The 13,450-nt window shown below is 40.1% G+C and overlaps 1 long non-coding RNA gene across 1 annotated transcript; it reads left to right on the forward strand.

Moving 5' to 3' along the window:
- Positions 1-10,303: 10,303 nt before the first annotated feature.
- On the forward strand, positions 10,304-11,897 carry LOC120240879. Its single transcript, XR_005530761.1, has 2 exons — positions 10,304-10,500; positions 11,664-11,897. It is a non-coding gene; the product is annotated as an uncharacterized LOC120240879 (long non-coding RNA).
- The last annotated feature ends 1,553 nt before the right edge of the window (positions 11,898-13,450 follow it).

A 13,450-nucleotide genomic window follows, 5' to 3' on the forward strand; every position in this document is an offset into this window, starting at 1 on the left:
TTAGTAGGACATTAAGTGAGGAACACAGACAAGTGCGTTCTTCTCTTTAGTCCTCAGTTTCCCCAACTGTAACATTTCCAGTGAGTCTCCCCTGTGTGAAGGAAGGCACTCCATTTTCTCCTTTCTATCATTCCCTTCTGTTTAGAAACCTTTGTTTCTCTAGAAGTCAAATCAAGTCTGACAGAAAAATTATATTACAGGTGGGACACTTATATGTAGCTTCTTACATTATAGGACCTTATAATGTAGCTTCTAGGTGTACACACTGTTAGGGAAGCTGCTGGACCGGAAAGGAAAGTATTTCGTGGTGAGCAGATTTGCCTAGGCTGGATTTCTTGAGTGACAGTGGGGGTTGGAATGACTCTGTATCTTTGATAATTACCCCTCCTACTCTAGTGATACAGGCAGAGATGAGGGATGAGAGGTTGCCTGGGAGGGTAAAAAAAATGTGAGTATCTGAGTGAATGAGACCAAGCTGACCATGCCTCAGGGATGAGTTTTTGAAAGATGCTGTGGCCGAGGCCAGTGTCGACCTCTAGCTGAGGAGAAATTAAGCATCAAGTGTTGAGCATAGTGGAAGTTTCTAAAAAGCAATGTTAACAATGTGGGCAGAGATTAATGATGAGTTGGTAAACGAAATGAGAAGGTGGTCTGAACAAATCCAAAGAGTAAAGTCTAAGGAATAAGATCTGAGAGAGGACCAAACGGTCTTCTTTATTGAGCACAAGTAAGCGCTTGTTATGGTTGGTGTGGGAAACCCTGGTTTACAGCTCGTACTGGGGTCAAATTAGGCCAACACATACTTATTTCGTACTTACTGGTTTGTGAAATCTTAAAGTTTTTTTTTACATTTTTTAATGTTTATTTAATTTTAAGAGAGAGAGAGGCAGAGCATGAGCAGAGAAGGGAGCAGAGAGAAAGAGAGAGGGAGATACAGAATCTGAAGCAGGCTCCAGGCTCTGAGCTGTCAACACAGAGCCCGATGTGGGGCTTGAACTCACAAACCGTGAGATCATGACCGGAGGTGAAGTCAAGCACTTAACCAACTGAGCCACCCAAGTGCCCCTGGAAAATCTTTAGAGAAACAGTATTTAGAGTTGGAAGGAACTGTAGAAACTACCTCCTCTAACCCCTGTTATGATACATGAACTACTTCAAAACCAACATTCTTCAAAACTGCTAAAAATGGTGAACATTTCCACTATTTTTTAGCCTTTCCTAATCCTTCGAAGGACAGTGGGTAAGAACACAGGATGTAGGGTAAGTCAAATGGACTTGGGATACCAACCTTGACCCTCCATAGTATGGCCTTGGGCAAAAGCTAATCTCTATGAGCCTTAGGTTTTTTTTTTTTTTTTTTAATGTTTATTCAATTTTGTGAGACAGAGTGCAAGCGGGGGTGGGGCAGAGAGAGAGATAGAGAGAGACCCAGAATCTGAAGCAGTGTCCAGGCTCTGAGCTGTCAGCACAGAGCCCAACGTGGGGGTCGAACTCACAAACCATGAGATCATGACCTGAGTGGAGGTCAGACGTTTAACTGACTGAGCCACCCAGGTGTCCCTGTTTGTTTAATTTATTTATTTGTTGTTTATTTATTTAAAAGGAAATTTTTTCAATGTTTTATTTATTTCTGAGAGAGAGAGAGACAGTGTGAGAAGGGGAGGAGCAGAGAGAGAGGGAGACACAGAATCTGAAGCAGGCTCCAGGCTCTGAGCTGGCTGTCAGCACAAAGCCCGATGCAGGGCTCAAACCCACGAACCATGAGATCATGACTTGAGCTGAAGTCAGATGCTCAACCGACTGAGGCACCCAGGCCCCCCTGTTTATTTATTTATTTTTTTTGAAGGAAGAGCAGTTCTCCCAATTTAGAGGGGATGTTGTGAGATTAAATAAGATGTTTATAAATTGTCTAGCACATGACTCGCACAAAAAAGTGCCCAATAAACATTAACATTTGATATTACGTGAACATATCTCATTTTGATTCTATGAGTGTCCTACAAGATAGTTATTATTAGCCCATTTCATGTGTGAACAGATTGAGTCTAAGAGAATTTGAATTAAGTTGATCATGGTAACAGTGCTAGTAAGTGGAAAAGTTGGGAAATAAACCCAGGTTTCTCTAATTACAAAGTCTGCTTGTTTTCAATTAAATCATAGCGCCTTCCATATTGAGTGCAATTCTGCTTTCCAGCAACTGGGAAGCAACATAATACAGCCCTTAAGGACATGAGATAACACAAGCCTTGCAGTACTGTGAACATTAAGTGAGATAATAAACATAAACCGCCTTGCACACTGGGCATATGCTGTTCACTTTTACTAAATTTCTGCGAGTATTTCCATCACCAGCACAGAGACTGGTACAGAGCAGGTGGTCAGCAAGTGATGGCTTAATAAGCGATGGCATACACTTTGAGTTTTTGGAGCATCCCAGATAAAGCCTACTTTCGCTCAAGCACTATGTGTTCAGATATGAGAGGACATGTATCACATCATTTCCAAGTCTCTTCTTAAGGCTAGGTGCTGCTAGTCCGTCACCTTCCTTTCAGCTATTTCTCATGTCTTCACAGCCAGGGTCACCGTGGGAGAAACCCAAAGGAAAAAGTCACAGGCTTGTTCTGAGCCCTGATCCCCCCGCCCCCTGGTCACCTAGCCTCATTTCCGTTTCCCAAACAAGACATACTTTGTGAAGCACAGTTCTGATTTCCCCCTTTACTCTGAAGAGCAGGAAACTTTAAAGAAGAGTTGAATTCAATCTGGGTGAGGCCCACAGAGTGGAAACATTTGATGAGCTGGTAACACTTCGAGTGCAGCCTGAACACCACGCATTTGCAATGGGAAGTGGTTTTTCAGATTCCTCTCTGAAGAGCTGCCTCATTCAAATCTTCTGTCTTAATAAGGTATTAACCCCTTCACTTTTAGCTGTTACCCTGACATCTTTTAACCCAAGTTGTTCTTTCTCTTCCAATATCAAAAAATAGAACACTGTGACCATGTAAAAGTGGTATGGCAAATAACACGGGGGTATCATTATTCCCAAAGGAGATGGACAGTTACTGCCCCTGAAATTCTAGTACACCTGATACACAGGAAGGTCAGAGAGTTTTACTTTATAAAGATGTGGAGGGAATCTAGGAATCACTGCCTGAATCCTGTGGTCAATCAACTCTACTTGGAAGTTCTCTAAGGCGTGGATACCAGAGGAGGCCCATATGCCTTCCTTCATAGAATGAAGTACCGTTGTTTCCCTGTTGAGAGAATTCTGCCTTCCAGAATCTGAGATGCATAGCCCTTAATATTTTAATAGCTAAGTTTCTTTCATTTATTTGCATACTCTTGGCAAACTTCCTGATGGTACTAATCAGCATTTATCGAGGTTATTTTTCCTTTGCTTCTGTTTGTTGTTTTGTTTTTATTACACATTGTGCTGAGCTTTTTTGGACTACGAATAATTTTATTTCATCTGCATTATACTTACAAGAGATAGGTAGGTATTGTTATTACCATTTGAGGTGAGAAAAATGGAACTTAGACTATTTATTATTCACTAGTACTCCTGATTGCAACTGTTCAAACTTTCCAATATTTGTATTCACTGCAAAATTTAAAAGCTTAAATTGAAAAGCCAAATTAAAAAAGCTAAAATCCAGAGACATAAGGAACTCAGCCTCCTGGGTGATATAACTAGCTGGCTAGCTAAATAAAGGAAATATACTCTGAAATTTAACTTTTAATAACATGAAAAACAAAGTTAGGTAGTGCAGCCTGACACCAAATATATATAAATGTGCTTAAGACAAGCATTTTGTAAAGGTAGGTAGGTAGGCAAAAGCTCAAAAGAGAGATAAATCTATAAATACCCCAAATTAAGAAGAAACTCATAATGGCCATGGTGGAAAATATGTGAGCTGATATTGTGGCAATGCATAAATGTCCAAGTACAGTGCAGAGTGAAACTTTTATATTTCAGACAAGGGATCCTGTAAGGGGGACCACTTATATTTACAGCATCCTGGGTGGGTAGAAAAAATGTCTCCCATGAGAAATCAAAACTTGCAGCTATATTACTTGAGGTTCTGAGGGTCTATTACTAGTTATAGACCCATGAACAAACTGCATGTCATTATGGAAGAAATTATAAAATATTCCCAACTTGGCCTGTGTGATTCCAACAGAGAGAGAAATAACTTCCATGAAGATGAGCTCACAATCACCAATTATAAACCATTTGAGAAAAGGTACACCATGAGGCAAGCTCAGAAAACACATCCAGTAGGGAGATATATTCAATAATATATTCAAGATATATTCAAGAATTCAATACAATAGAATAATCTGAGAGAGGCTATAAAATAAAAAATTGAATATATTAAAGAGAAGTAAAAAGGAATTATAACCAATATGAAAGAAGAGTGTACTATTAAAAAAGTGATAGGTGCATTTTATAAAACACAGATGCACAAATACACAGTTTCTCAAGATTATAAATAGGTAGCTGTGAGGGAGAACTATTAAAGGAAAGGTTACACAGAAAGTTAGATAAAGAAGGAAAAAGAATTAGTGAATATAGATCTGAAAAAATTGCATAACACATGGTTCAGCAAAAATAAAGACATAGAAAATAGGAAGGAGAGATGAAAAGATATGGAAGGTAGAATAAGTTTTTCCAACATGTATCTAGTAGGTTATCCAAAAAAAGAGAAAATAGAGGGAGGTGAGTAATATTTTAAAAGATCATGGCTTAGAAGTATCCCAATTAACAGGGACACATCAATTTTCAGAATAAAGAAGCACACTGAATTCTGACAGCAATAGAAACCACAGACTTCTGTTAGAAACATAATAAAGAAACACAAACACCAAACACAGATAATTTTGAAACACAAGTGGAGAGAAAAGACAGATATCTATGAAGATACAACAATTAGATTGGCAGGAGCAGTGGATGCAGGAAGTCAGTGAAATAATATTTGCAATGCTATGGAGATGAATAAGAGAAATGCCAAGAGCAATAATGAACAAATAGAAAATCATGTACATGCATCTAAATATGACTTGACTGTAGAAAACAAGATGATGACTAATTGAGATGTTGCAAGCAGTGAGGAATTAAATAGTAATTATCAATACATGGGAGATAAGAGGAGGTGAAGGGTGCTAAAAACTTTGGGGAGAGACAGGATAATGTATTGTAAACGCTGACATTGCTAAATCAACCTTGAGTGGAATGGTATTAAAGATAATTTCTAAAGAATAGCACAGAAGTAAGAATTTTTAAATTAGCGGAGCATGAAGAAGATTGTGTTAATCTGAAAGAAGGCAGGGAATGGAGGAAAGAAGAAAAGAAAGAAAGGAAGTTAGAAATAGTCTCAATGGGTAGAATGTAGAGGACAGGATAAGACTTAGTTATACATGGAGACTGCTACATAAAACATCATCAGAAATAAATGGACGACCCACTAAGTAGTACTAGAAAAACAGACCACCCAAACTGCAATAAGTCAGTACATAAAGAAATAAGGTCCTTACCTCATAACATCCACAAAAACAAATTCAGGTGAATTAAGGATCCAAAGGTGAAAAACAAAACTTTAAAACTTGTATAAGACAATATAGGCAATTGCGTATAATTTTTGGCTAAAAAAGTAGTTATGTTTATTGTTGTTGTTGTTTTAAATAAGGCACACAAAGACCAAACCATAAAGGAAAAGATGGATTCACTTCGGACACCTTGAATTTCAAACATTGCGTAACGAGTGGACCAACATCAAAACGAAAAGACCCAGACTGGTACAAATTTTAGCAAAGCACGTCCTTGAGAAAAAGTTGGCATAAAAAATACAGGTAAAACAACCTCATTACAGAATAGGCAGATCTTTTAAAAAGAGGGAGAGACATCTTTATATCTTATTAAAAGTATCTTATGAAAAAAAAGAGACAAAAATGGGCCATAAACAATAAAATTTCATTTCACAACTTTTAGTGTTAGTAGAAGTAAGTTTAAAAAAAATACCAAGTGTTGGTGAGGATGTGGAGAAATAGCAACTGTCATTTGCTGTTGGTAGGAGTTTAGGTTGGAGTCCAATTGGCACAGCAATTTGACAACCATATATCTGAAGAGAGCACACCATGCCTATTACGTGACTCCTCACTCAGGCAGATCATATATTTTAGGAAAGTTGACTTCACCTCTGGGCCTAGGAGTGGCTCAGTACTAAATTCTGTGTATTAGAAAGAGATGGGTGGAAATTCTTCTGCCTGCCCATAAAGCAGCTACGGGACTTAAGGGGATATAAGTAGATAAGAGTCAGTCCTTTTCTTTGATTCATTCCTCCTTGCTTAGGAAGCACACAGCCTCAACAGCCAATGCCAGTCATTTTGGGACCACGAGAGGGGGACCTGACCAGTGAAGGAACCCGTGCTGAGTAGCTGGAGCTCAGAAATGGAGAGAAAGCAATCTTGGTCATATTTTGAGTCACCCCATAAATCCTCTCCTAAAATTAGTGATCTCTGGACTTTTCAGTCATATGAACAAAAAAACTGTTCCTGCTCTATGTAAAGTCATTTTGAGGGTTTCCCCCCTTGTAATTACAACCAATAGCATCCTGAAATGAGTAGGATTTAACTAGATTCAAGGAAAAGAGATTAATCCAGACAAGTGGGATCAAACGGATATTGTGTTGTGCATATATTTTGTTTTGCTTTGAGTATGTTCTCTCATACCACCCTGTACTCCTCAAGCTTATCTTTTTTCACACTTCATAAGATACCTGCTTCCTTCCTACATGAAGTGTAGGTACCATATCTATTTTGCTCACCATTGTTTTTTTTTTTAATGTTTATTTCTGAGAGAGACAGAGACAGAGCACAAGTGGGGAAGAGACGGAGGGGGGGGGGGGCGGGGGGGGGACACAGAATCCAAAGCAAGCTCCAGGCTCTGATCTGTCAGCACAGAGCCCAATGCGGGGCTCGAAGTCACTCACCAACCGTGAGATCATGACCTGCACCAAAGTTGGCTGCTTAAGCGAATGAGCCACTCAGAAGTAAGTTTTAAAAAAACTTGTTCATCATTGTATACACAGCACACAGCTAAGTGCCAGGCACATGGTAGGTGCTTAATAAATACTTATGGAATCGATGTTGAATGGAAAACATAACATGAAATTGGTAGGCAAGATGAAAACCAATAGTTGGCAAAATCCATACAGGGCAGGCCTGACTGGGCATCCTACTGAGCCCATGGGCCAAGAAGCAGATAATGCAAAATAGCCAGTGGAGTGCTAGGAGGAAAGACACAGCTTCACAATGCCACAGGAAGACTAAGCTTGCAAATTCATTCATACATGTATTTACTGAGGCGGAAATGGGGATTGATACTTATATACATATGACTGACTTACTCTGTGACAAGAGCTATGTTACAAACTTGACTTTTACCTCATTTACTTCTCATGGCATCCCTCCAGGTGGTTAATGCGATAGAACCTAGCCCCTAGTAAGTACTCAATGTATGTAGTGGTAGTCGCTGGATAAATGAATAGATCCAAATATTGTGGGGGGAGGTTGGTTTTGTTTTTTGTTTTTTGTTTTGCCTATCCTGTTACTTTCCATGAAGGTCACTTGGGTGCCTCTCATGAGGCAGCATAATGGAAGGCAATTGCTGAAGCAATGAGAGTAATCCTGGCAAATGGTGCTCCATTGATCTGGTACATCTTTTTTGGAACTTGATGCTCTCTGAAAAGTCCTGCCTGATACTCCTAACAAAGTTTAATTCATGGGGAAAATGACGAATCCAACCTGTGTGGGACTTCTGCCTTGATTAATAGAGAGAGAGTAGGGGTTTTAAAAGATGATGTTGACAGACACGGTGAGGACAGATAATGGAGCCAGTTAAAATATTAAATATTTAGCTAATAGTGGTTAATAAAATTAATTTTAAAGGGGTGGACCAGTGACAGCCTGGGAAGGAGGCTGTTTCTATAATCAGATGCTTGAAAATCTGTCCCAGGGATTGTCAACAGGAACAAAGAAGGACAAATACAGCCTTATGAGACTATGGAAGGAATGTACTAGAGTTAATGGCATTGCCACAGGCCAGAGAGCTTACTGGGTAGGAAGGTAGGTGGTAGACCTCAACTTTCAGGTTATTACCCTCTCTCCTCCGTTTAACCTTTAAACTTAAATTTCTAATCTATAAATGGAGATAATAATAAGATTCACCTTGTAGGGATAGAGTGCCAAAGGCATTGCCTGGACCATAACAAATGCTTGATAACTATTATTTGATATTATTGTTTAGGGGGTCTAAGAAAAAGGATATGTCAATAAAGATGGAACAATTTGAATATAAATAGGGAAAGAATCCTATATAGAGAAAGAATTGGGAGATAGTAGGATTTTGGCAAAAGAGGATCTTTTGTTTTTTATTTTATTTTATTATTTTATTTTATTATTTTATTTTATTTTATTTATTTTTAAATAGTTTATTGTCAAAAAAATAAATAGTTTATTGTCAAGTTGGTTTCCATATAACACCCAGTGCTCATTCCCACAAATGCCCCCTCCATCCCCAACTCCCCTCTTCCCCTCCCTCCCCACCCCATCAGCCCTCAGTTTGTTCTTGGCATTCAAGAGTCTCTCATGGTTTGCTTCCCTCCCTCTCCCCCAGTATTTTCCCCCTAGTTCTCTCCCGTGGTTCTTTTGGATGTGTGGATTCAAATTTAACATATGTTGGCAGCAACTGTGTGCTTAGCTCTGTACCAGTCTCAGGGATGCGTGGGGGGAACTTATAGGGCATAGATAGCAGAGACACGTAGCTCACAGAGACACTTGTACACAAGGACTCACAGCTTTGGCTTCAAAGTCAGACTGTCTAGTTTTGAATTCCTGTTGTGTCATCTAATAGCATTTTATTTTTCTCTCCACACTCATCTGAAAAAAAGGGGATGAAACCAACCCTAGGTTCTTGAGAAACCTAATTTAAGCAAAATGCTTACAGTAATGCCTGGCAAATACTAAGAAGTCTGTAGCGGTAATAATAATAGAAGTATGAATATAAGTAAGAGCAGCCATAGTAACAATATGAACACTTGAATTCTACCTGATGGTCAGGTGAGAGGCTCAGAGCAACAGATACATTTTGCAGAAGGTAACACTGAGGTCAGAATGGAACCACGGTTGTAAATAGTCTTTTCCATGGGGAGAGAAGAGACGGGACTGGGATTTGAAAGAAGGAGAAAAAGAGCCAATGCTGAGAGCAACAGTAAGGGTGGAAAAGAACGCAGGAAAGAACACGTGTCTGAGAGCCGAGGAAAACTGTTTCTACCACAAGGAGCCAACAGAATCTAATGTCACTGAAAGGTCAAAGAACTTGAGACTTGATGCAGGATCCGGGGCGAGTTTCAGGGCAGTTTAGGGACCATTATAGGGGCAGGGATTAGCTTATCAGTGGTGAGAGCAGGGAACACTGACTGGAAAGTTGAATGAGTTGGTAGCTTCAAGTGTCGCACAGGTAGAAGCATCATCAGAGGCATGCTGTCTCTTGCATGCACGCAGACCTAGCTGGCATGGCAAGTCAGCTGGGCCACTTTCTCAGTGACCACGGGAGGAGGCTGCCTTTCCTTCCTTAGCACACCATTGGCTCCCTTGCAGTTAGGTAGAGCCAGGTGACAGAGTCGTAGCCAATGGGTGAGAGTTGAGTCATATGCACCACTCGGGCCTGGCCCATGATAATTTCCCTTAGACAATCCTCCTCTTCTTTCTTTGTCCCCAGCTGAAGGGGAGAACTCCAAGGACACAGATGAGGTTGGATTCACTGGCAGAGGGTACCTTGGTCTTTGAATGTCCTGAATTGTCTTGTCCCGTCCCCACATGGTCTCCAGATGATGACATGAGTGAGAAATAAAAATATTATTATATTAGGCCACTGATACTTTAAAGTCCTGTGTCACACTGGTTAATCTACCCTGACTAAAATCGGGCTAGCAATGGCTACTTACCTGACAGCTTTTCTCTTTTTCCTTGCTCATGCCACCCTAAGCATAATAGGTTAATTTGTATTCTTTTGCTTTAAGGGAGTCTGGGTCCCTCCTCGGCTCTAGCCAGGGAATGGGGTGTGATTGTGTGTATGTGTGTGTGCGTGTGTATGTGTGTGTGTACACGTGCATGCGTGCAGTCAGGGCAATCGCCCCATCCCCCACCATCTTGCCTGTGAATGACTCAGTAATGGGCATAGAGCAGTGAGACATGAAGAAAACCCTCTAGGGAGGTTCTGGGAAATATTCTTCATTCTTAAAAAGAGAGCTCAGAACATGTCCTTTATTTTCCTTTTCTAATTGGGCACATTATCAGGTGAGGGTGTGATGCCTGGAGCTGTCACAGCCACCTTGTGCTCATTAAGAGAAAAATCTGAAAGCAAAAGTTGACAGGCTAAAGATGGCAGAATCCCAAGGCTGTGGGGCCAATCCTGGAAGCATCCTACTACCATAAATGCTTCAGGTGAGTAGTGATATTTTCTTTTATTTATGCCATTCCGAGTTGGTTTTTTCATTACCTATATCAAAAACATACTACCTAGTATTTCAGCTAGCATTGAATCAGTGAAGACATGAGAATTGCAAGCCATGTTGTAGGTGATCAAGAGTGTTAGCATCATAATAACCACTATGATGATCACCATCGAAGCGTGGATCTCCTGACCCCAGCCCAACACTTCAGACCTCATTGCCTCCTGGATCTCAACAAATTAAAATAAAATATAAAATAAAATAAAATAAAATAAAATAAAATAAAATAAAATAAAATATAAAATAAAATCTCCTTTTGGACTGTGACACAATGTATTCCAAGGGATGGGAAATTGGCCCAAGAAAGACAACCAGAGCCTTGCTTCTTTTGGAAACTGAGGCTGTGGAGTAGATTTAGTTATTGATGACCATCAGATGTGTCTCTTAGATAATGAGACCTTTAAAGGGTACAGTGAAACCTTCGGAAAACAGGTGTCTTATGCAAATAATGGTATTATTAGCTGGATAATATTTAACAAGCACTCCTTCCTTATCGCAAGTAATTCAAAGCAATAGAATAGAATATTACAGTCCATGACAAGCAGCAGTTGGGGAGAGTGTGGAATCCTTGTTATTTCTAGTAATTGATAAATAAAGATAGATATAGAGCCTCTCCCAGTCCTGCTTCCCACCTTCATTCAGGTTGTTCAGGAAGATTAATGCTACTTTAAGAAAGATAATGCCTGTATAAAGACTGTCTTCATCCTCCGAGAACCCAATAAAGGAAATCAAATCAGATATGTGGGATGAGGAGCTAGATGAAATGAGAGGCTATTTTCTTACCATTGAATGGCAATAAGAATGATAAGAATAACAATAACAGTATCAGGAAGAAGACTGAGAAAAGGAGAAGGGGGACTTTTCTTTGCCATTTTCTTCTTTATCTGTGTCTTTCATATATAATCTTTTTAAATTTGATGCTCAAAACAGTGAAGCAGCCTCCATTATCCACATTTAACAGATGAGGAAATTGATGCCAGGCGACACTGAGATCACAATCAAAAAGTACAGATGAAAACCTTAAAATCACATCCCTGAGTCCAAACACCATGTTGCTTTTGCTTAATCACATCGCCTTTCATTTCTTTCTCTCAGAAACAAGACTCTTGGTGGCCAGAGCCGACGACCTAGAAATGAAACTCCCTCTCCTCTGAGGTGCTGTCTGAGACACAGGAAGGTGCGTCCAGAAGAAGCCGAGTTTATAAGGTCAGAGAAGAACGAAGACTGGGCTACCAGTTCTGACTGAACACTGTAAAAGCTCTGTAATCTGGGGAAAGTGACTCTCTCACCTTCTGTTTCTTGAGTTTTAAAAGCAAAGAAATTGTTTCAGAAATATGGTGTCATAATTTTTTCTTCTGCTTTGTTTCGTAACAGTTGACCTTATTAAAGAAGAAGAAGAGGGGGAAGGGAAAGGAAGGAAGGAAGGAAGAATGGAGGGAGGAAGGAAGGCAGGCTCTTGACTGATCAATTGTGTTAGTTAGGCTTGTCCGATATAGGTGTTCTCCTAATCTGCATAAATACATAAAGGTACGTGTGAATGTCACTATCCATATATATTATATGCCACAAACTCTAATTGTACAGAACTGAACGTGTTGGCCATGAGGACTTCTCTGCATCACAAAGCTAGCGTCAATACACATAAGCCTAGAAACACTCTCACAAATCAAACTCATTTCAGAAGCAAGTCATTGCATGATGGGACGCATATCTGCACATCTGCACATCCAAACTCTCCTGGCTCTGTCGTTTTTTATGGACAATGGACCTCTCAGGATCCCTCCTCATGCCTCAGGCTGGAGACCCAACTAGACTTCTGATATTTTTCATTAAAAAGAATTGGATTTCTTTCTGTGCCCCCTGCCTCCACCCTTCTTCCAGAAACCTTTAGCCCCAACATTGTAGGTTAATGCAGAACTTCTTCTTCCTCCTTAAGTGTCACTTCTGCTGCGCTCTGGCCAGTAGCCACTCGTGTTACAAACCATATTTGCTCTATAGGTGCACATGTTCCTCATTTATTCCGTAGAACAATCATGCCAGATAGGGATTGACAGTCCCATTTCACGGAGAGGGAAAACAGACTCGGAGAGATTTGACCCCTCATCCAAACTAATGGCGCTCCAGAGAAGTCAACCTAATTTCCCTGCCTGCACATCTTTTTTTTTTTTTTAATTTTTTTAATGTTTTACTTATTTTTGAGAGAGAGAGATAGAGGCAGTGTGAACAGGGGAGGGTCAGAGAGGGAGGGAGACACAGGATCTGAAACAGGCTCCAGGCTCTGAGCTAGCTGTCAGCACAGAGCCCGACACGGGGCTCGAACCCACGAACTGTGAGATCATGACCTGAGCCGAAGTTGGTCACCCAACCGACTGAGCCACCCAGGCACCCCTGCCTGCACATCTTTCTGCTCTCACGTCTCTCTACAAATGGATGCAATGAGCTCTTCTCCTGGATGAGAGTCTGATTTCTACGAAGCTTCGGATAAACTTATTTCTTTTCTTGATCCATTCCATGTTTTCTGTCTCCGTTTCCTCATCTATTAAAAAGACAAAAAACTAACAAGGCTAAGTTACCTATGTTTGGTCTGCTGAAGTAGTTTGAATTCTTCTGGACTGAGCTGAATACAAATCATCTTGCTATTTCACTAATTAATAATATCTGCTTGGAAACGCAACTATTACTGCACAATAAATGATATGGCTTATAATTATGGATGACAGTAATTGCTTCTTTTTTTGGCCCTTACCTTCATCCTAGTTTATCTTCGCAAGATATAGCTACCTCTCTGGGGACTAGGAAAATATTTTTTAAGAATCTAAACAATAGGTTCTTTCCCAGGGGTTTGGAAATTGATGAATCATCTCACTCTGCTAGGCAGCATT

Source organism: Hyaena hyaena, unplaced genomic scaffold, assembly GCF_003009895.1.
Source record: "Hyaena hyaena isolate Hyena2069 unplaced genomic scaffold, ASM300989v1 scaffold_268, whole genome shotgun sequence".
Classification (NCBI taxonomy): Eukaryota; Metazoa; Chordata; class Mammalia; order Carnivora; family Hyaenidae; genus Hyaena; species Hyaena hyaena.